This window comes from Rhagoletis pomonella, unplaced genomic scaffold, assembly GCF_013731165.1.
Source record: "Rhagoletis pomonella isolate Grant_MI unplaced genomic scaffold, Rhpom_1.0 Rhpom_scaffold_00013, whole genome shotgun sequence".
NCBI classification, from domain to species: domain Eukaryota; kingdom Metazoa; phylum Arthropoda; class Insecta; order Diptera; family Tephritidae; genus Rhagoletis; species Rhagoletis pomonella.
In genome coordinates, this window is record NW_023458567.1 from 6,024,105 (window position 1) to 6,051,085 (window position 26,981).

General features: G+C 34.0%; 1 protein-coding gene across 1 annotated transcript in view; it reads left to right on the plus strand.

Moving 5' to 3' along the window:
- Positions 1-19,451: 19,451 nt before the first annotated feature.
- Positions 19,452-26,981, plus strand: part of LOC118748669 (ELAV-like protein 2) — a 101,807-nt gene continuing 94,277 nt past the window's right edge. Inside the window, exon 1 of the mRNA XM_036483257.1 lies at positions 19,452-20,344. The gene's annotated coding sequence lies outside the window, so the exon portion shown is untranslated. The remainder of the gene's footprint in view (positions 20,345-26,981) is intronic.

A 26,981-nucleotide genomic window follows, 5' to 3' on the forward strand; every position in this document is an offset into this window, starting at 1 on the left:
GCGCACGCTATAAATCCTGTAGTCTGCGCTGCAGTGCTTCTTTTTAACGCTTTGCACGCATATTTTGGGTGGGTGGGTGTCTGTCTCTAAAAGTTTGTGCTATTTTCAATTTATTGCGTTTTTCCAACATTCATTTGTTTATTATTTTCTCTGCATTTGCATTTCTCGTTACTACTTGCCTGCAGCTTTGTTATTTCTCCGACCAAAACCTTCATCTCCATCGCCACCCCGACAACTGGGCTGCTTTTAATTTGAATTTTACTGCCACAGGCGTTTTCCGGTTTCCGTTTTCCGCACAACCAATGCGTGCCACTTGCAGCGCTACACCAAGGCTGAAATGCTGCGTTCATCGGCTCATCAGGGAGCCGCTTGTATTGGTCATGCTGTTGTTTATTTTTTCTTTTTATTTCTATTTATTTTACATATGATTGTTGTTGTTGGTTTTCAATTTTTTACTCACAATGTTTTTACTAATACGAAAAGTTGTCTGCCAGCTGTCCAAGCGCACAGCAACCCTGTAGGGAAACCGCGGGCTAGTGAATCAAATTTCTAGTTCCGTACTAGGTCTTTATCGCCAAAATGGAACTAGATCCCCACCAGACCAAAATCGGCGAAAAGTGGTACTTTTCAAAAACTAATATTTTTAAGTTTTTTTCACTAGAAATCTATATCTAAAGTGACGAAAAAGGGATGCAGAACGAACTAGATCTTATTTGTCGAATTTAGAACTAGTTCGGAACTATCGAATAAGGGATGCAGCGGGGGGCTTGTTTACTTTACATAGATATGTGTTCGACGGCTTTTTCGTTCAAATACGCTTCAATTCTGTGCTTCGCAGATGCTTTTTCATAGCTTGGTAATACAAAACTAAAATTTGTGTACATTTCAACATCTTGGGACAGGACAGGGAATCTAAGAAATAACAGCGAGCGCCTCTGCAAACTCAGCTACAGCTAAAGGTGTGTAAACATACATTTCTTTCAATCATTCAAACAAATTTAATTTCAAATTGAAAACACATTTCTTCCAAAATAACCTAAATCGCACACACGGAAGAATCAAAAAGATTGAAAAATCTAATACTTTTTTCTTTCGTCTGTCGATTTTAGAACTATTTCGGAACTATAGAATTTAGGACTAGTTCGGAACTATCGAAAAAGGGATGCAGCGGGGGGCAATTGACACTTCCTAGGACATCGCCATGTTAAATTCGCCAGTTGTTTGCATGCAAAAGAGATTTATCGCGAACCAGTACTGGGTCTAAATGTACTAGAAGCGCACCAGTTCAGAACTAGTGATTTTCCCCGCAGGGAAATGTCAACAATGAAAACAATGCATGGCTGCATGTGGTGTGACCAGATGTTCATTAACGGCTAGCTTGAGTGCTTTATCTTCCAAGTATTCGGAGAAAGCATATGTGCATTTTAATTAAAGAAAGTTAAAGAAAAAATATAATTGCGAGCGTAGTGCATAATTTTTTACAAAACTTGCCTTTTAATAAAAAAAAAAATCTTGTAGATTTTTAACCATTTCTACTTATTTGGCCCTTTCTCTTGCATATTTATTAGCAGGTGTTTTAGCACTTGTTATAATCACTCATATTTGCCTCAAGCACAACCCATAATTAAGTACTCAATTTAGCGCTCTTTTACGTAGTAAATCATTTCGCTTGAAATCCTCTTGTCGGTGTTTTTTTTTTTATTTGCACCCCATTGCGAAAAATGGCAAAATAACGAAGTTTGAGCACACATGATTGTAAAAATACATATGTGATTGTGTGTTCGCATATTTGATTTGCATAATAATTTTCTTGGGGCGCATAAATATTTCTGCTCTGCTTTGGCACTCACTTATGCATGCATGGAAAAAATAATATTTTTTCTTACCTACAAGCTGTTGCGCAATCAGTGTGCAATGATGCATTTCTTTTTTGTTGGGATAGGACATACAGGGCACAGCCTCTAAATATAGTAAAGGTATTTATGCTGGACTGTAATTGGTTTGAATAAGGGTCACGAGGTAAACTCTACAAATTAAAGCCCGAACTCGCTTTTATTACGTGACCAATCTTTCGAAAAAATTCTTGGTCAAAAGTGAAATTTTTTGTATACAAATTATTTAATTATAATCAATTGGCAATTCTAAATATAAACCTAAAATTTTTACGGATAACCTTTCGACTTATGCTAGGTTTTATTTTTGTGGTTGGCATAACTTTTTTTAAATATTTTCGCATAAAAATATACAGTTAGGAATTTACTAAAAATTCATGCACATAGTAAGTTATTTTATTAATTTTATTTTTAAGTTTTTTTTTTTTTTGGACTGGCAACCATATTAAAAAATATTTCGGTATAAAAGTACTCTTAAAAATAACTCGTTGCACTGTAGTTATTTTATTATGTTCTTCCTTTTGATGATTGGCAACCTTAATCAAAAATGTCCTAAAATTATTTCTTAACAAATTTCTTTCGATATTGCCGATAATAAATAATAAAATAAATTTTTTTGTGGATTGGCAACCCAGTTAAAAGTATTGTTTTCATGTTGCTAAAATTCTCCGGCGGCTTCTTTGCGATTTTTTATATACACACCTAAGTTATTATTTCACATTAAAATTGTTCACAGTTGGCAACACTATAAAATATTATAAAACCTCTTTCGTAAAATATTATATTGCTACCTCATTTTATTTACGCGCGTTTTCAACGGTTGGCAAGTATGTTCGAAAATTTTAATAAGTTTCGAATAGATTACATTTGAAACCCGCTTGGCAGCCCTGTTAAAATTTTTTTTAAAGAATTTCAACCACATTTTTATATGGTAAACGTATGGATAGGGATCTCGACATATGTAGGGCGTCTCGAAATTCTTTTCCAATGGTCCTTGAGTTTCAAAGAGTTTACTACTTCACCACCCATAAATTCTAGTAACCGAGACAGATCACTGGCTAGTGCCTTCGTCCAAATCCTGATAGCAGCGATGTTGCTCAACAACCGCTGCGTTTTAGGGCACAAATCTCTTGCAGGTGGAGAACAGGATCGTAACTAACTGCGGGAAGAAGTTTTCTCGTTTTCGCGATGTTTGACATCTAATCTGGTTCCCTGATCGCATACTGAGCCGGCAACTTTTAGCGACCGAATAATAAAAGTGAACAACGCAAGCGGACCTAGCAGATAACCCCATCATCCTTTCCTTGGGTGGATACAATCGAAACTTATGTTTAATTCATATCTTTGCTTAAATTAAAGCATTCAAAGCAAACGAACCCTGTTTACTCCACAAATCGTTTAACTGACGAAATTACCTAAATCCGTATGTAGATTTTTGTATTACCTATTCGTTGAGGAAAGCGGACATAAGAAGAGACACCTTCCTTGAATGACTAGCAGATTTTAGCTGCGAGCATCAAATATAAAATTGGAATGCTGTACACATAAACGAATAAACATTTATGACCGCCTATGCATTGGTAAGCATAAAAGAATATGTCAGTGTGCTTTCCACAAACATACATACCCTTGTGGTTAGCTGATTAAGTCAAGTGACATTTTGACTAGTTTTGGCATTTTTTCTTTTGTTTATTTAATGTTTATATTTTTTTATAAACGTCTAGTAGCCTTATTCTTAAAAAATGAAGTAGGATTAAGGAGCTTTATAAATTGACATTTTCATAATTTTTTCAATTTATAAACCTTTTATAAAGCTACTTTATTTTTTATGAAAAATCGACATTTCAAATTTCGTACCAAAATTATGAAAATTCAACAAACTTGAACATTTGCACCCGAAAATTTTAAACTTTTTATTCAGAATTTTCACAACAAATTTTGGGCATGCAGTTATATAGTAGGTTAAAGTGCAAATTTCAAGAAGCTAGAAAATCGCGTTGATTTTTAAGAATTTATTGGGCGAACGGTGTTGTGCATTTTCTTTCATATAAACTATGTTCGACAATTTCGTTTGCATGGGAGAAAATGCCTAGCATCATCAGCAAAAAAATTATTAAAAATCAAAGCGATTTTGTAGCGTCTTGAAATATGCACTAAAATTTAATGATCTACAAAACTGCATACCCAAAATTTGTCTAAAAATTGTATATAAAAAATGTTTGAATTTTCATAATTTTTGTATGAAGTTTGAAATGCGGATTTATGTGGCGCTAGTTAGGTAACCTGACAAACTTTTATAAAATAAATATAAAAATTAAATAAACAAAAGAAAAATAGCCAATACTAGTAAAAATGTCACTTAACTTAATCAGCTGACCACAAGGTCAGCATACATATTTAGTAAGCGAAAATGCGCCCCAAAAATAGGAGCAACCAAGCGTACAACCCCAAAGCCATTTGCATTGAGTTGGGGCTTTGGGTGAGCAGGTTTTGTGTGGTTACAATTTGCAAACACATACATACATACATATTGGGGAGAAAACAACCAGACATAGTACATGGGTGCATAGCATACATAAATATGTACGTTTAGTTGCATAAATTTGGTATTTTCGAATCGTGGTTGGGCTTCGCAAATGAATGTGCTTGATTAATAGAATTTTACATACTTTTCAACTTTCGGTGGTTTGGTGAGTGGCAGGAAAATCGAACGATTGATTACGTGAAGGTTGTCAATATTTCAGTTTGCCTTAATCATCGTTGTAGCATTTGTATGCAAAAAAGTTAAAACTTAAAAAATAACTTTTCATACACTTTTTTTTACTAGTTTAAAATTGTTTGGCGAGTTGCCAAATGTTAACAATTTTATTTAAGTATTTAAGGGTTTGGTGTAGGCTTGAAATTGTTTTTAAAAATTATTATGCTGAATTTCCTACTAGGTATTAAATGGTAAGAAATTTTTGACCTTTAATTTAGTGTCTAGTCGAAATTAAGCATTAATAAACTTTTAATTGTTAAAAAAACAACATTTTTATGAGTTAAAAAATATATATAAAAAATAGCAAAAGTCGGCAATCGGTTTTCAAAAATTATGATAAATATAAAAATTAAATTAAAATTAAAAATGTATGCATACTACATTGGGGGTAAATTTGTATGGGAGATTTTTTCTACTATGCGCGTATAGCACAGAAGGATTCTGCGTGTTATTCTAATAAAATTTGCCGAAGAAACCATGGGTCTAAAAGCAATTTGGAGTTTGCCAAATTGCGAAAATAGGTTTCTTAGCATTTTCCTGTAGGGTCGTTAAGAGGTGCTTAAATTTTGAAAATAAGGAATCCATTTCTGCACTTTGTGTATTTTTCTTAAAACTTCCACCAGAGGGCGCAACAGTGAAAATTTTCACGTTTTCTCGAAACCTATTTTGGCAATTTGGCAAACTCTAAATTGATTTTAGACCTATAGTTTCTTTGGCGAATTTGCCTACAATTATACGTAGTATCCTCCTATGCTACCCGCGCATAGTACAAATCGTTACTTTAATTCAAAAAGGCCCTAACCAACACCAAAAACAACGGACTTCTTAAAAAACCCTACCTTTTTTAATATTCTTTTCATAATGATTTTTGCTTCTTCTGCAAAATTAAAAATTTGTTGGTTAGGGCCTTTGCGAATTAAGGTAGCGATATGTATGTATGTATTTTTAAACAACTTTTTTGTTTTTATATATTAATAACTATTGTCTTCTGTGAATGTTCTCAAATGAAAAAATAAAAAAACAAAATGCGATAACTAGAATTTTTTTCAGCTATCGTAACGGTTATGGTCTTTATAATAAAAATCATAATTTAACTGTTAAAACTGAATTTAAAAGATCAAATTTAAACGTTTTTGTATGATTTCTGAACGGTCACAAAAATGCAGTCTTCAATATAGCAGTAAAATGATCGAAAAAATAAAAATCCAAAAATAACGATTATTTTGCGATAAAAAAAAAATCATAGTTTTACGATTATTCTTGTTTTAAAAAATAAATATAAAAACTAACGATTTTGCAATGATGTAAAAATAAAAATATTTTTTTTTTTAGATTTTTTTGTTTTTAAACACGAACAAAGAAAATTTCACGTGAACTGTTATTTGCCAATATTATTATATATGTAACTTAAATTTTTTTCATTAAAATTTCTATAAACAAAATTAAATTTTTGTTGTCCTAATTGTGCCTACAGGTAACAAAAAATTAGTAATAAAAAGTAGTTTGACTTGTTAGTTTAGACTCAAAATCTTTATTTTATATCTATAATTTTTTTATAAAAATATTTGCTTAGAGATTTTTTAAAGCAGTTGCAGCCGTCATAGCCACGCACCTTTTTGTATAGATACCAAAATTCATACAAATTTTAAAGTTCTAAATAATTTGATTAAAAAATAATAATTACTGATACCAGTTAGGCATTCAATTTTTTTAGTTAATTAAAAAAATCATAATTTGGCGCGCTGAAGTGCATATACCCAAGCTAAGCCATGCATTTGTTAATGTCTAAGAAATTAAGGAAAGTACGAAATCCAATTTTTTATTTTATAAATATTATAGGATAGGCCATTTGAATAACAAGAAAAACGAAAAATTCATATAAAATGACGAACAAAAAGACAATTTCTTAAATTAGTATGCAGCTCTCAAGAAAAAAATTTACAGCAAAAGCAAAGTACATTTTCAAGCAACAGAAATAATGCAAAAATATTTCTTGTGATTTTTCTTGCGAGCCGGATTCTAAGCTTGAAACCGGCAGTGAAACAATCAAAACTTAAAATACTGTTTTCGGTCTACAAGTTTTAATACGAGTGCGCGTGTATACTTAAATTTGCATTTATTGACAAGTTTTGCATTTCAAACTTCCAACCCATTTCCTTTTCTAAGCTTTGAAAATTAGCACTGCAAAATTTTTAACTCCTATAGTTGCTTGTTTAGCTTTTCCACTTTTCGACAATTTCTCAAGAAAAAAGACAGTTCTTTTATTTTCTGTTCACAAGCTTGTAGCCCTAAAGACAACATAATTATGCAACCCCCAAATAAAAATAAAAAAATATGCGTAAATGTGCTCAAAAGATTTTCAGCAGCTCCAAAAAAAAATTATAAAAAAGATTTTCCATTCAATGCTTCTTTGTTCAACCTTTTTCTTTTTTAAATGCTCCTTCTGCTCCTTTTTGCTCATTTGCTTCTTTTCTGACTTTTATGCTGCTTAACTTCGCTCGTCAACGCGTAATGCAGTTACTCATTTGCCAGCACTTTTAACCCTCAAAAATTGCTGCGTCCTACATTTTTTCGTAAGCATACATTTTAACAGATTTTAAGAGAGACAGCAATATAAATACATAGATATGTATGTATGTCTACCCACCTACATATTTGTTTTCAACATATGATTTGCTCCAATTTACGTTTGGAAATTTTATTTTCGATGCATTTTTTTTTACTCCTTTTTATACCTTTACGAATTCATACATTTGCCTGCATGTAGTATGTAGCATTATCGCCTTTTCGAGTCCTTTTCAAGCAACCGGAAACGGAAACCACTTCTATGCCCAAAAACACGGACATATGCCAGGATATGCTCTGCTTTTTCCTCGTGAAAATTAACTTACGCCACTGGCACTCAAATTAATTATGCAAAAAAATTTGTTTTATGTTGCATCAGGGTTGATTTGAGTGTTGTTTTATTTATTTTATTTTTTTTTGTCTGGGAGGTGGAAAAATATTTGCTCTTTAAGTGGCTTAATTGCTAAGTGAAAAAAGGAAGTTAAATATGAGGATAAAATGCCTTAAGAGTTACGCCAAGGAAAATAACGTTTTTTTCTTTTTTACTTAAAATGTTGCCTAAAAATTTTATAGCCACCTTTATATGTATGTACATTAGAACGTACCGTGAAAAAAATTTCGTCGTACACCCCCGAGTCTCAAGACATTTTGCAAGGAAATTTCGAAACCAATATTTTTGTCCGAACGTCGTTATATCTTCGGCATTTACAGTAGAATCTTAAAGTACGATATATCGATGGTTTTGTCTGGAGGAATGTAGACTCAACGTTTTACGTTTGTTTGTAAGGTGGTACGGTCTAATGTACATATGTATGTACATATATGCAAGTATGTATGTACATATCTTGTATCTGAGCACACGTTGTTAGCCCCTGGCTTGTTTTTTCGTAATTAGCCAACTCAAAGTGCCGTTGAAGAGCACACTTGTAAAAAGGCCGAAAAGGGTGTTTTGTTTAAAGAGTTTTAAGTTAAGTAAATAAAAGCGAGTGAAAATGTGGCGCTGGTAGAAAATAAGGATCTACTGCGATTCGCCACTTCGGTAGAATTGATATTATTGCCGTCACTGAGAAGGTGGAAGACCTGCGTGTAAAATGACTCCGTCTTAGGAGGAATGCAGGAGAGATCCGATGACTCCGTAGGATAACAGCCTATCGTTAAACTGACTGAGGAATTTCTTGGTTAATTTTAGTTTTTTCTTTGTATTTGCTTGAGTATCTACTTGACCGCCAACTGTTGCAACTCTGATCTCAATAGTTCCCAAAGTTTCTAAAGTTAATAGGAAAATTGTAACTAGGCAGTATGCAATAAATTGTTACCACTCGAAGCCGCATGTAGCGCGCTGAGCGCTGAACTCTGTCAGTTCTTATTTATCGGCGAAAACGATCGGTTTCAGAGATATGAATTTTATTCTTGTTCTTGATTACAGCTATATCCGCCTAAGCGATTTTGGCCGCGTTTAATTAAAAATGGCACCACACGTTGCTCTTTCTCGCCAGCTCGTGCTCATTAGAAATACCACATTCGGCTAAGTTCCTCTCTACCTGATTTTCTCAACGCAGCGGAGGTTCTCTTTTTCCTCTACTATCACCGGTGAGCACCGCATCGAGAGTTAGGAATTGGCAAATTGTCTTTATTTGAAGAGAGCTTCGATACTGAATTTATTCACCTCGTTTTGCCGGCATAAGCCAACCACATAGGCAGAGTCCGAACTCAGGCTATAGACAGTGTCCCAAGTCAAATTAAAGACGGAAAGAAATGCGATTCTTCTGGCCACCAGTTTACTGCTTGGTAAAGTCAGATTGGTCTCTCGGCTTTGAAAAATAGCCACGAACTTCAAAAAAGTAAGAAATACTTTTTCACGTTGATTTGTATTTAAAAGGTTGTTCTTTTTTTGGGGTAAGCGCAGGAAAAAAGTAATACAAGCAGCGATACAGGACATTCGAATAAAAGCAATCTTAATGAACTATCCCGATGTATGTAAGCGGCTTCAGACGTCGGTGCAGACACTAGACGAAGATACAGAGCTTCAAAAATTAGTTTGGCTAAAAGCTTAGATAAAATAGGTGCGAAATGCATAAAGAAGACGTCGAAGGCAATTTAGTGTGTTTAAAGTATAAGGAAAGTCCTTAGAATTTCCGAGTTCTAAACACCAGACCGTTAACCGCCAGGCAGCGCATTTCTTTTTGTCATTTTGACTGAAACTTGAGCAAACAAAAAGCAAAATTAGGGGCTGTTTCTAAGGTGTTACAGCATGTGCCAGGGCTGTGTGAAAATACCACTTACGAATTAAATCCATGGACACGACTGTCTTCTGAAGGTTACATGATAGTATCATCCCAACTCGAGTACATCAGCCGACATCTTCATTTGGTTAAGTAAATTGTAGGAAGCCTAGGACTCCTAATAGGTAAGAATAAACAGCCGATGACCGTCGAGAGTGAGACGGTGAATGGAGATAAAGAAGTAATTATGCAGGACTCATAGACGAGAAGCCGAAAACCCAGCAACAGAGTCGAAATCGAGTTATCGTGTTATGAACGATTGATTTCAGTCTAACTCTGTTTGATTCAGGTTTTCCTGTGGTTGTTGTAACAGTATAGAAATTCCCCAAAGAGATTTTGGGGAGTGTAGCTGGAGTGACAATCCTTGGCCAGATATAAATCTGGGTCATTCCGGTTACGTCGACCCGACTGTCGTGGAACGATTCAGGTGTTCCTCTTATTTGTTGCTATTATCTCGAAGACAATATTGGAGAAACGTGGTGTATTTAGCTACAGCTACACAGTTGAACATAATTTTATGGTCGTAGGTCCTACATGGCTCCATTTGCCCTATATGCAGTTCAAAAATCTTTGAGCTTTTCATGCTGGACACTCCATGCTAGAAATTTTGCTCTTATGTAGGCAAGGAAACGATTTTCGGCAAGCCGAACTTAACTATTTTTTGCCCTAAGTCATTTGAGAATTGCACACAAACGCTGAGTAGCCGAATGAAATAAGTGCATGCATGCTTTAAGACGAAAAGTGTGCCACCTAGCGACTTGTCGTATACAACACTGAGTATCTAACCCAACGCAAATATATAACTCTCTTTCATCGACTTGAATACAATCATACCTTCTTCTTTAACCTCCTCGCAATATTTTTCGTGCTCTGCTAGTTTTACATCCTTACCGAAATATTATTCTTAAATTTCATAAATTTCTACTTTTATGCGATTTACGCTTCTAGCCGATTTAGCAATTGGCACAGTTAAATCGGCTTTTGCGGGCGGCACTACACCTCGAACAGTGCACACACACATACGTAATACTCCTGAGGGGCTCAACCGTTTTCTGCAACGTACATACCTGCAAATGCTCAAACTTTTATGCTTGATTATTATGTACGTTCGTATGTGTAAATTTGCAAACCGAAAACCGCCCATTTTCAACTTGATTATATAAGTGTACACTTTTCAATTGCTTGTCGACGCATTTGCTCCATATTTTTCCGCAGATTTCCGCTGGCATTAAGGATTTATCTTCTTTTTTTTTGCTTTGACTGTTTACTTTTTACCGGTCTCTCTTTCTCGCTCTCTGTAGCACTTTTTGCATGCTCTCGTTCTTTGTAGTTACTATTGTATACACTATGTACTACTAGTAGTTTTGCGTGCATACCAGGAGGGGACGTGAGAGAGGCAACGAACGCGCCATTTACATGTCTTCATTATTTACTTTTACCAGCTGTTGTTGTTCCTTTAGTGAGCGCATATGCTGTTGGGTTGTATGTAACTGTATTTTACTGTAGTTGTAGGCGTTGGCACGCGTGCTCGCTCAAGAAAATTATCTCTTAAACAGGCAGTCGAGCCCGCGCTCTCTATCACTTTTGCTCGCGAAGTTTGCTGGGTCCACTACAACCTTCAAGTATCCGCGTGTGCGACTCCTACCGGTTTTGTTGCTGGTATGCCATTTTACACGCTTTCCCTCTTTTCTTCTCTTCCTTTCTTAGCTTTGAACGCTCTTCGAGTGCAAAATCGATAAAATAGGTGCATTATGCATTCGGTTGGTGTTTTTCTTGTTTTCTTCCGGAAAAAATTACGTTTGGTAGATACTCGTCGTAAATGGAACAGCTTACTTTATATGTATATCAGCAAAAGTATGTATGTAGATGTGCGCCCATTGGATGCTGCTACATATGTAGCTGACAATTGCTGTCACTCTGCTCACGCTTTTCGTCCTCTCGTCCGCTTGTTTTCTCCCCGCTCTCTTGCTTGGTGAACAGTGACGAAGCGTGGATTTCGTTAATGATGTAGTGGATTTAGATATTAAGCAATATTTACCGTTACCGTACAATGTACGAGGAATTATAGATAAGCGTATAAAAATGTAGAAAAATACGAAAGCATAAATAGGCTAAATGGGATGAGCGGCAATCAGAGAAAAGAGTGCGCGAGCGGCAGGGAATGCAAAGGAAGTAGTTGTGCAGTGAGTAAATCGCGTGGATAGTCAACTTGATGTTTTAATGCTTGTCGGTGTATTAGTAGATACATTCCAGATACGAAAATGTGATTTATTGCAAATGCTTGAAGTGTGTAATGGGCGAAAAAAAGGTAGGGAACTTAATGCCAAACAAGCGAAGAGGGGGCGAGGGCATGTAGCGGATAGGTGCCTAGATTTGGCAGATGGTAGATGGTCGGTTGGATAGCGTGTGGTAAAAAATTATGCAGCATTCGTTTGCGCTAACTCGGGCTTGGTTCTGTTTTGTTTGACAGCTGATTTAAAGTATTAATTAAAGCGCTTGATTGAAGTTTATTTGAACAGTTGATTGATGACTTTGATTGTTAGGGTTGTGCATATTTAAATATTGAATGAGGTTGGCTAAAGCAAAGGAGTGCTTTAAAATACTAAATGTATATGCTACGTAAGCAGAAAAGTCTATTAAATTGACGCATAATGCGAAATTATGATTGGTTGCTGGGGTTGTTTGTAATTTAAAAGGTTCATACCACCCAAACATGCCTCTCTTGTTAATGCTTGATAAATTACAAAAAAAGTGCCTGCAACTCTTTCACTCTCTCAACAAAGAAACTTTTGTGATTGACTATTAAGCTTGTAGTGAAAGCTCAAAACTAAATACATACTTTAAATCCGCGTTTAACTAATAAAGTGAAAGGTTAAATACTTTAATATGGAAAAAAGTCAATTTAACGAAATCGGTATGTCAAGCTTGAAGTAAAGTACAAGGCATAAAGAACTTTCTATAGAAAACATTAAATACCAAACAGAAGTAGACAAATACAAAAGTTGAAATTCTTGTATTGATTGAAGACAGTGATTGAGTTAAAGTTTTTCTGAAGATTGAATTTATCATAACTGATATCCTTGAGCATAAGTTTTGAACAACTAACATGATTAAGCTCCTATTCCTTAATTTTTCTGTATAAAATAATGTGATTGCAGTCTATGCTTGAACGCAAAAAAAATCGGAAAACAATTAAAATGTTTCCATTATAAGTATTTATTTTTATGTTCTTAAAAACTTAACATAATTTTTTACTTAAGAATCATATGATTGAAACCTATGATTGAGCAAAATATTTCAAAACATAAAATACATGAGCAAATCATTTTGATGTTCATGCCCTTTAAAGCTTAGTTTTTATTCCATTCCCTTAAATATTATGGCTGCACAGTTTTTAATTCAGCCAAAATATTTTTAAAACCTATGGATGAACCGCAGTCTTCTCTAATAATTTTTTTTTTTCAATAAATAAAGGTTAAAAAAGAAAATGAGCTGATGGGCATCATAAAGCTTTGATAGGAAGCGCTTCAAGACCATTTTAAGTACCATACGCCTGATTAAAATCGATATTTGAGTTTTAAAAAAACATAGGCTGGAAAATTGGCACGAAATTTCAAAATTTAAATTTCTGATTTATAAGTTCTAAAAAAATATAGTCTCGAAAAGAGACAAGAAAAAGTCGAAGTTAAATTTTTTAGAAAACGCTAGCACAAATAATTTGATTGAAGCTACTAAAATGGACCGATCCATGCTTATAAGTCAAAATTTTAATGAATATCAGCCAAAGAACCACAACGTTTTTATGAAGCGCTTGAACTCCATTTCGAATATAACTGAACCTATGACCGAGAGCTGAAATAGGGACATAACTTTTACATATAAGCTGATAAACTTGCAGAAAACGCTGAAAAAATCACTCGAAGACCATTTCAAGCGCAAACATTTGATTGAATCCAAGATTGAAAGTGTGCGTAACAGAAAACTCTGAAATTTAAGAAATTAAAACGAATTCCGATAACAAGTACCGGAAATCCAATTCAAGCACAAACAAAAAAATTTGATTGAGGTTCTGATTGAGACTCAATATAACCATATGGTGCGCACTACTTATAAAATTCCAATTAAGAAATATTTTGAATGCAGTGCAGTTTAAGGGTCCCTGCTGAAAAGCGATGATTGATGGAATGATGATTGCAGCTGTGCATTCTTTTAATAAAATTTGCTTCTTAAAGTTAGGTTTATTAATATCACTGCAAAGACAGAGCCAAAAATAAAATGCTTGTTTTTGTTTAATGAAGTGAAAATTGCGATTGCAGCCATGATTGAAGTGACTACTCAAGCAGCTTGAAGGCTTACAGAAATTTGTCTTTTGTATTTAAATATACATTAGAGGTTTTAACGGTGTTTCCCAGTTTTAAAAAAATTATTGAAGCTATGCTTGTACGGAAAATTTTCATGGAAATGCATTTAATATTCAAAATTGATAGCATGAAAGGTAAAATTAATGAATTGTGCCAGTTGGTGCCATACTTTTGATTAAATTGTAATTTTATTTTTATATTTACGAATCCCTGTTGAACAAATTTATACAGTTATTCAAGCATTTAACTGCTCATGCATATCTAAAAAAATTTCATTCATACAAATATGTATCTTAAAGTATATGTACGCAACTTATCCATACACAGCTTGGCCGGCAGCCGGTCTGGTCTGGGCCGGTCCCAAGCGCTGCACCAGTGACCCGACAATGCACTTGTCTCCACTGCTACAGCTAGTCATTGTTCAGCTGACAAGCTACCTGGCCGGCTTGCTGGCTGCAGGGAAAAAAGCTTCCGAGCTTTTGCGTGCTGTGCTTTCCCCTAATTTCAAGCGGCGTCAACTACTTGCAGTTGGCTGCCGGCAGCGTGCAGCATTGCATACATTACGGCGCGCACACTCACACACACACACGTAAGCATCGCAGAGAAAAGCGGGTGCCCAGGCAAAAGTCGGCTTCGCTGACGTCGACTTCGACTGCAACATAGTGCGGCCAGGCTATGCAATTCGACACGAATCATACGTATCCTTTGCTCGCTCGTACGCTTTTTCACTCGTGGCACCTTCGCCTTTTTCGGGTCCTCAACAAATTCGATGTTGTGGCAGCTGGTCGTTGGCATATTCTATACCATCAGTACGAGTACGAGTGCGGTCTTCGACGTATCCAAAAGCAAACGCGGCTCTTTTTTAAGCGCGTTTTGTATTATTCTACTCATATAATTTATAATTTGCGTCGCTATATGATTTCTCCTTGTTTCGTAGAACAACACAGACAAGAACAACAACAGGAAAAAGCAGCAGCAAAGTAAATAAATCGTAAAAGAAATTGCCACTGCAAGCAAAATTTTTTGTTTTGCGAAAAAGCGAAAAACTGCCAAGCCAAGCAGCCGGCGGTGGAAAGTGGGAGCTCAGGAGGAGCAAGCAAAAAAAAAAAGAAGCGAGGATACACCAGCAGTTGGGCGTAGCGGCATACATATTACTGTTGGAATTTCTTTGATTCATTCATTGAAAGCGGCTTCAAAAAAAAAAAAATCTTTTGAGCGCAGATAATTCACTTTTTCTAGAATTTTAAAAACATTTGAGATATCAATACACTTCGATTTCGTTTTGAAAAATTTCCACTAGTTGAAGATATTTGTTGCGCTTTAACGAAAGCATTCAAGCATTTCAGCAATCAGCTGTAATTCACGTGAAGCCTAAGTTCATTTGGGAATTCCAACAAACATTTTTCGTCCTCGAACAGTCGGTGCAGCAGCTTATACACGCATACATACATACTTAGTACGTGCATATGTAAACCAGCTTTTGAAGGGTGAGTGCTTTGAAAAATTTGTTGTTAAAAATGTGTGGGTGTGGGGTGTGGCCTTATGTTATGTACTCAAGCATATACGCGTACATATGTAAGTATGTACTTAAGTGCAAGTGCATATTTAAATGATTCAAAGGAAGGATGGATTTTAATAATATAATGCCTTAGAAATAGGAATTAAATTATATATTTTTTTTTTATTAAAAATAAATTTAAAAGCTCCTTAGCAGGTCTACCTATATATTTTAAGCTCCCATTCACAAATATCTAACTATTTTTTAAGTAAAAACTTACTTTGTAAATTTTTATGTTAATCGAGTTTTCGATAAACGCAAACATGTAGAATTTCGTTGCTTTTGATTTACATATTTTCCACTTACTTTTTTGCTAATAAATTTTTTTTCAACAAAATCCTTTCGATGAATACATTATTTTTCATACAGGCCCTTTGTTTATAAAGGGTTCTGCTATTAAAATTTTTTTATACTAAAATTGTTATACATTTATTTTTATTGTTCGTCCTTTAGATGAATATATGCATCAATTCTTAAATTATTCAAACTTTCAGTTCATTTTGATTTAAGCAATTTCACAGTAAAATTTTTTCAACATACAAGTTTCAGATATGAACCTTTTAGATGAATTAAAGAGTAGTCTTTTCGAGAAATCCATAAATTTTTCAAAATTTTTTGCTAATTAGCGTTTAGATGAATTTATTTTGTTTTTCGTTGTTGTTCCCGGGTGGGTGCATGATGTATTTTGGAACGAATTTCCGGTATCCTTTGCCAAGTTTTGGTTTGAAGACAAACCGCTTTCGGCGTTGTACCATCTTCAGTATTATTTTGCGTTCAGAAGAATATTTTTATGTAATTAGTTTGACTTTAGATGAATTAAGTTAAATATTCATCCTTTCGACGAATCCGTTGATTTTTCAAAATTTCTGCTAACGAATTTCTTTGCCAGCCAACATCAACTTGTTTAACTAATTCACATTTTAGGTGAATGCTTTCGTTTGAGTGTTCGTCCTTTCGATGAGTTTACTTATTTTTCTAAGTCCTAAGTCCTAAAACCAGCGGACTCGATCCCCGCTGAAGTGTAGAAAAAGAAGCCTGATGAGGAGATGCGGTGACCACCTGCTACTATAACTTCTACTACTTAGACTTTTTTGCTTTTTCCTTTTTTTCTATAAAATAAAATCATGGTACAAAGCTCAATAACACTATTTTTTTGTTCGGTTTTCACCGTTTCAATAATTTTTCGTCCTTTCGACGAATTTTTATTTTTGTTTTTAATTATTGCTTGTAACTTCCTAAAGGATGAATTCGTAGAATTTATCATTCGGGCTTTCTAAAAAAATTTTTTATAAAACACTAAACTCCATTGTGAACTGTTCATTTCTCTGATAAATCTGTTTTCATATTCGACTTTTACAAAATTCTAAAACTGCAATTTTATGGTTTAAAATTTTTAGGAACATGAACGTCTTTTTTTAATTTTATATGATTCTTCCTTTCGTTGAATGCGCTCACTTAGTACTCGCCTATTAGTTTCCTCATTTTTTTTACATTTAGATATTACAAAAAATTACTGAAAAATTTTAGAGCGACAATATTACGTTCCTTAATTTTTTTTTACTTCAAATCGACGAATTTTTCTTAACTGAATATATTGAAATATAATTTTTTTGGCAATAAATAATTTAGAATAAATTGCACTGTTTTTGAATGTACGACATTTTTCGTCGTTTCGAAGATTTACTATTCCATAATAAAAAATTTTCGATCTATTTTATTAAACTTATGTGTATGTAAACAAATTTTAAAATATTTATGTATATACATATGACTATAAATTTCTATAACTTTACTTTAGTAGAAATATTTACCATATGATTTTCGTCTCTTCGCCTTATTATTCGGTAAAATATTTATTTCATTCGATTTATGACTTATTTATGAAAAAAATAGTTATATATATTTTTATTTTAATTTCTACTCAAACTATTATTCTACTTACTATTAATTTTCACAAATTTTTTTTATTCGAGAACAAATTAATTTGCAAGAATTATTCATTTACTTCCATAAATGAATTTCTATATATTACCTCTTCACCTTTTTTATTCAAAATATGCCTTTTTTTAAAAATATTTTGCAAGACGAATTTTTATTCTTTACTTATTCATTTATTTTACTTAAATAAGTACTTGCCAAATATTTTGCTATAAATTGTCGGGGTGAAAATTTGTTATTTCTTTCGAAGCCTTCTACGCTTCGCAAGAAAATATTTATAAAATTTTTAAAATTTTGTAAAAAACAAACTTATTTGCAGAGTTTTTTTTTTGCATTTCCATCATTTTTTTTTAATAATTTTCTTTTTTTAAGTATAAGTAACCTCCTCTTCTACAAAAACATTAAAAAATGTTCCGACAACGACATTCATTGTCAGATTTTTTATCCGATTTTTCATAGTAGCCTTTTTGAAATTATGGGCCACATTTTTCCTAAAGAAAATTAAAAATATTTTCGAAATACAATTCTAAAAATTGCTGTGGAGAATATTGTTTTCCTTATTTCGACGAATTTCATCTTTCTGGGTATTTAGTAAAATATTCACCTTAATTTTCGCCACTTGCATTGTAACAGTTTTATTAATTTTTTTACGTATTTTATTTTTTTTTTATGCTTCGCATAGATGAATATCTCATGCAACAAAGGTTTTTTTTAAATTTACTTTTTGAAAGTATCACATCTCAACTTCTCTCCTCACACAATTTTTCACTCTCTCAATTTCAGCTGCTTGTGTATTGAGTGCACGATCCACTGAAAAAGCAACGAACAGAGAGAGATATATGTATAGAAAGAGATAGCGAACGAATGTGAGAAAAATCATTCATCCAGCGGAAGTGATATATCTCCGAATATCAAAACAATCATATAAAGCAAACGAACAAGTTGTGAACATTTTTGCACACATACTTTCCTAAAAAAAAGAGCATTACAAATCGATATATTTTCGTATATCGATAGTTAAGTATTTGAATATATTTTCCAATGATTTTCTAGAAGTCAAATATCTTCGGTTGTTCATATATGATTTCGAAGCAGCCAAACGCCAAAGCGAAGGGAGTGTAAAAAACTAAGAGCACAAGCGCTACAAAAGAAAAGTGAAAAAGTGCATGCGAGCGATAAAGAGAGAATAAAGCATTAAAAAGAAAAAAACTAACTATTTTGAAAAGCGAAAAATAGCGACAGAGATTCCTAGTTGTGAATTCAAAGTGATTTAACTCTAAAGAAAAAGTAAAAAAGAGCACAAAATTTTAGTTTGCGAGCAGTAGTGTGGCAAGAGAGCGCGAGAAAGCGCAAACGGAAGAGTACAGTTCTTTGCGGTAGATTTTTTCTGATTTTAAGCAGTGGGCGTAAGAAATTCGTAAGTCATTATCAACGTAAAAGAAAAGCAATTTAGTACGGTATCATTACAACAATAACAATAAGAAACATTTACATACCAATTACTACTACTATTTCTACTATCCAAAAAAAAAAAAAGAGCCGAACTTGTGCTTCACTCTGCGAGCGCACTACGAAAGCGACTACAACGCAGTGTTGCACTTCTTCAGCGCAAGCTAAACACGAGGGCTGACCAAATACACAAAGTTTGCAGTATTATTACGTAAAAATACTTAAATTAAATAGCAAAATAATTAACTCAAAATAAAATTTGTAACGATTTTTTCCGTGTTTGTGTATGTTTGTACTTTTCATAGCGCCTAAAAATATACTACATACAGTACATTCGAATAGTTGAGCATTAAAGAATTTATTGAAAGCAAAGTACGCAACGAAAGCGTTGAATGTCACGTAAAATAGGTGTACAAGTTTTCTAGAAAAACAAACAAAAAGGAAAAAAAACAAATAACATCACAAATATATATAATATATATATATATATAGAAAAGAGGGAAAATCATTGTATGGATGTCTAGGATTTTAAAGGAATAAAAGCGGAACTGATTTTATATATACAATACATATATATATATATATATATATATAGTATACAGATATACTAAAGGTTATAAATATAAAAAGAAAACTATAACTTATATATATGTTAATTGAACACCAAAAGTGTTGAGTAACAAGATTTTAGACTTTTTCAAATACGAAAGCGAAAAATTTGTTTGTAAAACCAGCGTACTTCCAACGACTTCGAAAGACGACGAATAGAGCAGCAAAGCAGGCACCACGCCACGACTGTTTACCCACGCACACGCGCTCTCGTGAATGAAGGCGCGAACAAATCGGTTAACATTAGCAGCATAAAAAAGGCCAAATTTAAACTTTTAATAAAAAAAAACATATGAATTAAAAATATCAGTGAAGAGCAGACCCTTAAAGTACAGGTAAACGAGAGAGCATACAAAATAAACAGTCGATGTGTAACTTTTAAAAATTCATCATAAAATAATTTCAAATATTTGCATAACTCCCCAACTAAGTAGTGTGCAAATTACACAGCTTGAACTTTCAAATTTACAAATTCATTTAAAAGTAAAGAAAATTAGTTTAAAAAGTGCGTTCCTTAAGTTCAAATACGTCAAAAACAGAAGTCAAGTGAAATTTGGCAACATAGCAAAGTGTTCGAGCGAATGAATGAGCGTAAATAAAATTGGCAGCAGCGAAAAAGCACGGCAATCATAGTTTTTGAAGAGCAAAAACAACGCTTCAATAACAACAACGAACGCCTACTATACGTATATAGAGCGAGTACGCGAAAATTGGCAACATAGCGCAGCGCAACAGCAAACAGAAAAGAGCAGCAGAAAGCCAGCAAAAGTAGAGTGTAACGCTTGAGAATACAGTGCGAGCAACTGAACAGCCAGTAAAGTGATTTTATATACCAACTATACAAATGTAAGAACTTATTTACTAGATATTAACAACAACAACTGAAATAACGATGTTCAACTATATCAAAAAGCAAGTGAAAATCTAGGAAGGTAAGTGATGCACGCATTAAATCTTAAATTTTATTTATTTCAATATATAACTTTTCAATGCCGTTTACTTTAAACTAAGTGATTGTTCGAGCCCCCTAACTTTAGAGTTTTTACCTATATACATAAAAAATAGTACCCTGAAATGCTAGCTTCATAGTTTTGAGCCCCCCTTAAATTTCATTTCGGCTACGCCGATGTAAGCGACATTTATTTTTGAAATTTTGATGTAGGAATGCATCTACATGGATGCTCTGGAAAAAATTTTTGAAAATTATGTCGCTTATTTTTTTTTCGCGGTACGGCTCGATATGTATACGAAAATATACCGAGATCAAAAACCTGTAACTCTTAACTATTTTTCATAAACATTTTGACAGTGTAGTGATAAGAGATATTTTTGAGAAATTTTTCTGTTCAAAAAAATGCTGCTTTCATTTTCCGAAAAGTAGTCTAATTTGAACAGTTTTGAACAGAACCTCTCAGGCCTTCGTAAGCTTCCTTTTTTCATTCTAAACAACGCCTTAAATCTAAGTATGTTCATATTTACTTAAGTCCTTCCATCTGCACGCATAACAACTGCTCATTTCCTTGCTTGCCATCTGCCACGAGTACCATCAACTACTAACATCTTGTGCGCATAATTTCACCATTTATATTACTTCTTTTTTGCCTTCATTTCACGCGTACTCGTTACTACTCTTAGTATATGAAAAGCTCCCAAAGGCACGCGCAATGGAAAAAAGCCAACAGAATTCCATTTCCTAAGCGCATAAATTACCGTAATAAATGTGTAAATGACCAAAGCTGCAACTGTCAGCGGTGCATTTGGTGGTAGTATATTTGAAACGCCCCCGCGAATGCAACGAAGGCGTTAACATGAGCGAACGAAACTTGAAGTAAATTAAAGTGGTTGTATAAAATTTGTGCAAAAGTAGGTACATAGTTGTGATTCTTAATTGCAGTTGAGAGAGTATGTCTTAGGGAGTGGACGGACATTTTTCATATGAAGAGGCTTTTTTGTAGAAACCGTGCATTTAAAAAGATTTTAAAAATGTACCTAAAAGTATGCAACATGAAATCGAATTCGGGCAGTATAAGACAAATTGTATGAACTTCTCAAACGACATATATTTTTGACTAAATAAAATGAAACGCTAAATCCACTTCATCTCTAAACCTGGCTATTCACTCCAGCTCGAAATCCTGTTCACAATCAAACGCTTTTTTTACATAAGTTATTCCCCTAAGCAGTTTAAGATAAAAAGCCAAAGTTTAACTAAGTAATGAGCTAACCAAAATTATCTAAATTTCAATAACATTCGAACGGCGTATCAAAAAGTAACCGGACTGATCAAAGTAAACACAATATATAAAGGTACAAAATTTTAGTTTTCAACATATGGACGTTCTGCTTCAATACACTTTTGCATCCGGTGTTGCCACCTCTCCAGACCACCCCAATAAAAATCAAAATACTTCAAACTGAACCACCTCAAAACGGCCTCATTTATTGAGTTCAATCTTACACCTTTAATGTCCTGTTTTAATTTAGGGAATAAGAAACAGTCCGGTGGGGCCAAATATGGACTATAGGTTGGATAAGATTTTCCTGCGGATTTCCCGTAAAATATATAGGCCGGCACGATCCTTTAAAATCTTATGAACTGATCCATAAGATACCTTTAATTTTGTGGCTATTTCTGTTATAGAAATTCGCCGATCCTCGTCTAACATCTCTTTAACTTAAGAGCACATGTCTTCATTGGTTGAGGTTGACGGTCTTCCTGAGCGCTGATCATCTTCTAACTCTTCCCCGCACTCTTTGAATCGCTTTATCCACTTTAAAACGTGCGTACCGCTTGGCGACTGTTGTATGTAAACTTTGTTTAGTAATTTAGTAATCTTACCACTAATACCTTCGAGTTTTACCGAAAATTCAACTTTGAAACACAAATTTTCCATTCTGCAAAAAAGTGGTTAAACAAAACACTGTTGCACTGCTATAGCATGAACGCTGGACGAAGGCCGGTTACTTTTGGGTAAAAATTTCTGACTTAGGTCCGATTGCAAAAAAATAAGACTTTGCCTTAGCACTTAAAGACATTCAATATTTCGCATCCTTTTTCTAACATTTGAATTGCATAGTAAAGAAAGCCTTGTGATGAAGATATCTGACCTTGTAGTACACTCTTTTTGTTCTAACTGACCCGAAGAACCTGTGCCGGTGTAGAGTTTATAGAAGGTTAGACACAAGACTTCTAATTCTCTGCCAAAGCTCTTCTGCTAGCCATCCGAAGCTCTCGTCTGCGACAGTTAAGCAGCTCAAAAGCGGAATATTTTTGCTGAGGTGGAATTTGTAGTGGAACCAAGCCAGTAAATTGTATTTAAACATCAACTAACACCTACACCATCAGATGTGTCCTAATGACCATTTATAACGAATTTTTAGACGAAATTTATCTGACATCATCGTCACGTCTAAGGCGAAGTTCTATTGGCGATGTTTTCTTGTAAGTTTCGGGTATAATGGATGACATTTTTCAAAGCGTACAAAGCAGATGTTTCTTTTCCCCTAGCCAACAAGAAAAACGCACTCCGTCGGCTCTAAAAGTACAGTCCTTCTATCGCGTCTGGCATCAGAATTTTATGTATTTTACTTGCGATATCATTGGGTCCAGGGACCTCTGACATAGTCTATGGTGTATGGGATTTCACTCGTAGCATTTGCACGAGCTTTTTATTCAAAATTTCATCCAGCTCACGAAAGCGAGAGTATATCGAATTACTCATTCAATGCTATGGTAGTTAAAGGACCACTGCTCCGTGATATACCAACTGAGAGTACGAAGTTCTGCACTGCCTAAATTACGGAGTTTGTTAGATGTCACTTGTGATGGCCGGATAAGCCGCTTAGCTCGCTTCCGTCCTGAAAATACATATACTCTTGTGCTAACTGAACTTTTAATGTCTCCTGTTCTTATATAGAGCCTAGCAAAAATTTATTCTCGATTCCAATTCAGCTAAGGTTGTTTAGCTGTGTGATAGCCCCTTTAATAACATAGTTTTTTTCTTAAAGTTCAGCTGAAATATAACAGCCTGGTTTTCCCATCAGCAAGTTTTGATCCATCTGTTTTCATTATACTAAATGAGGTATTTTTTGTCTACAAAACTCCCTGTATTCTAGAGAGCCCGCTACGCATTAGATACTTACTTTATGTTTTCTAGAGATTTCTACTTATTAAATCAATTGTCTGTTCAAAGAGCTTCCAAGGTTAAAAAAGCCCAGGTCCATAAAAATAGCAACAATAATCTGGTGAAGGATAAGGCTAAGATCAGGGCATTTGAAAAAGGGTGGATCTGAAAAACTTTCGGAAGCAAGATATGCGACAGTTTTCAAAGGTACAAGGGTGAGAATAAGGATGGTAATGTGGAGACCTAAAAGGCTGAAATCAAGAGCTGTAAGACGAGGGAGAGTGATATAAGGAATGCCAAGCCAAGTGGAGAATCGAAACTCGGCCTGAGGCTGGGAGGTCGAATTTCAAAGTCTTAGGTTATGTTATGCTCAATTAAGTTAGGACAGGCGAGGTCTGTTCAGACCAGGTCAGAATGGGTTAGATTAGACTAGCTTAGACGATGTGCAAATAGCTGAGTAAGTGCGTGGACTTGCTTACATATGTATTAAATAGAGTTTAGTAGATTAATGAATTGAGACAAAGTTCCTCTGAGTTTTGCCTCCAAAGACATTTCTTCAATGCGACAGTGTCCAGAGAGCTGTATAGGCATACACATTTTCTTATGTAACCGAAATAGTATGAGTTTTGTAATCAACACTGTCTTTTTAATATGTATAGGGTATGTATAAGTGAATTAAAAATATGCTGTAAGAGCTCGCATAACAAAGAAAAGTTTGCGCAAACTGTCGGCGCTAAACAAAAGCAAGAGAATAAAAATATGGAAAAAAGTGAATTGTGGCAAATGTGGTACCTAAGAGCGAAGCAGAGGTTACTTGCAAAGAATTACGATTGCATACATACATATGTAACCTCTACTTTGTTCGTAGGTACCACATTTGCCACAATTCACTTTTTGCCATATTTTTATTCTCTTGATTTTGTTTAGTGCCGACAGTTTGCGCAAACTTTTCTTTGTTATGCGAGCTCTTGCAGCACATTTATACCTTTCATGAGCATGAAATGGTATTATAACTTTGGTCCGATGTTTGTAAGTACCAGAACAAAAAGAGATAGACCCATGAAAATGTATACTTATATGATCAGAACGTCGAGCTGAGTTGATTTAGCCATGTCCGTCTGTCCGTCTGTCTGTCTGTCTGTTTGTATGCAATCTAGTCTCTCAGTTTTCGAGATATCCGGATCAAATTTGGTAGGTGGGTGTATTTTTATAATGTATTAATCATTTGTCGGAACCGGAAGAATCGGACCACTATAACATATAGCTCCCATACAACTGATTGTTCAGATATGAGATTTTTCATTATAACTTCTCCATTTATGCAGCTACGAACATGAAATTTTGCAATACTTGCACCCATTATCAACAGAATACTTACAGTGAAAATTACAAAGATCGGGTCACTATAACCTATAGCTCCCATACAACTGATTGTTCAGATATAAAATTTTGCGTTATAACTCCTCCATTTATATAGCTAGGAACATGAAATTCCGCACTGTTTTCAATAATTATCAACAGAAAACTTACAGTGAAAATTAAAAAGATCGGGTAACTATAACCTATAGCTCCCATACAACTGATTGTTCAGATATGAGATTTTTCGTTATAATTCATCCATTTATGTAGCTAGGACCATGAAATTTCGCGCTGTTTTCACTCATTATCAACAGAAGACTTACAGCGAAAATAACAAAGATCGGGTCACTATAACCTGCAGCCCCCATACAACTGATTGTTCAGATATGAGGTCTTTTATCATAACTCCTCCATTTATGCAGCTAGGAACATGAAATTTCGCACCATTTTCACTCATTATTAACAGAATACTTACAGTGAAAATAACAAGGATCGGATGACTACAACATATATCTTCCATACATCTGATTGTTCAGATATGGGATTTTACTGTAAAACTCCTTTATTTGAACAGCTAAAACCGATAAATTTCGTAAGATATTTTATAAATAATAATACAAAGTCTACTGAGAAAATCGTCAAAATCTATGCTGTATAAGCTTTATCTCCTATAGCACTGATTGTTAAGATACCAGTTTTTGCCATATATCTCCTTTATGTACGAAACTAAACCCAATAAATTGTGTTACCGGTTTACATACCGATCACATAGCGGTGAAAATCACTTAGATTGGTGTCATATAAAGTATATCTTCCATACCTCTGATTGTTTAGATGCGATTTTTTATATAACTCCTCTGTATGTAACTCCTCTGTCGATGTATGCAGATGTATTCAAAAGCAGTAATCTGTCAAAGTAAAATTTGCAGATGTTCATGAAAGGTATGAAGCCTTCGGCATAGCCGAAGACAGCGCTGCTCTTACTTGTTTTAATTCATTTATACCCTATACACATTAAAAAGACATATGTATATATATCAGGGTAGCCCCCCAAAAATCCTTAATAGGGCAACTCTTTGCTTTATTTTGCCTAAAAAATAGGCATACAAAATTTTTGGGGTAGCTACCAAAGTTCTAAAAAGTTATAATTAAGAAAAAAAAAACGCGAAAATTCGATAAAATATTGAGTTGAAATCTGATATGGGTGAATTCGAGAAATAGTCAACCAAAATCTGAAAAAATGCATTAAATTCAAGTTCTCGCATTTTTGTATCAAAAATGGAATAGTACCACATATTCTTAATTAATATTTATTTTCACAATTATTTGAGAAATCTGATTCGCCGCTCTTATTGAAACAAAGCTCCGAATAGTCTTGTTTCTCAGCACTTTATCTTTTAATAAAATGCCACAATATCGCTTTAAAAAAATAAATTTTTTCAAAGACAAAGACAAAAAAAGAGTAACGCCCCGCAACGTAACGTCCCCAACGCACGTATACAATTTTATTAAGGTTAACCCAACCCTTACTTTAATTTTATAATACATTAATTAATTTAAAATACACCCACATTAATTCAAATTAAAATTTCCATTATTTTGCCCTCTTTAGTACTGCCCTTTTGTCAAAAAAAATTTTGAACTTATAATTTTTTTGTTGGTAAAAGAAACGTCCGAACGTAACGTCCGCAACGCCAGGATTTGCCCATATACATATTTGACATATTATTGAATCCTATTCATACATATAAATTTAAAGTAAAAATTTTGTCGAATTTGGGCGAGTTTCTTCAAAGCCCTATATTTTTAATTTTGCAATTTTGCAATTTTTGTGAATGTCTTTATGTTGTGCCCATAAAGTTGATATTTTAAGGACCACCCTAATCAACGAAAATTTAAAAATTAAAAAAAATGGGGTTTGAAAAAAAAAATAACAAAATGTCATGAAAATGTTGACTTGAAATCTGATATATATATTTTACATATTATTGAATCCTATTCATACATATAAATTCCAAGTAAAAATTTTGTCGAATTTGTGCGAATTTCTTCAAAGCCCTATTTTTTTAATTTTGAAATTTTTGTG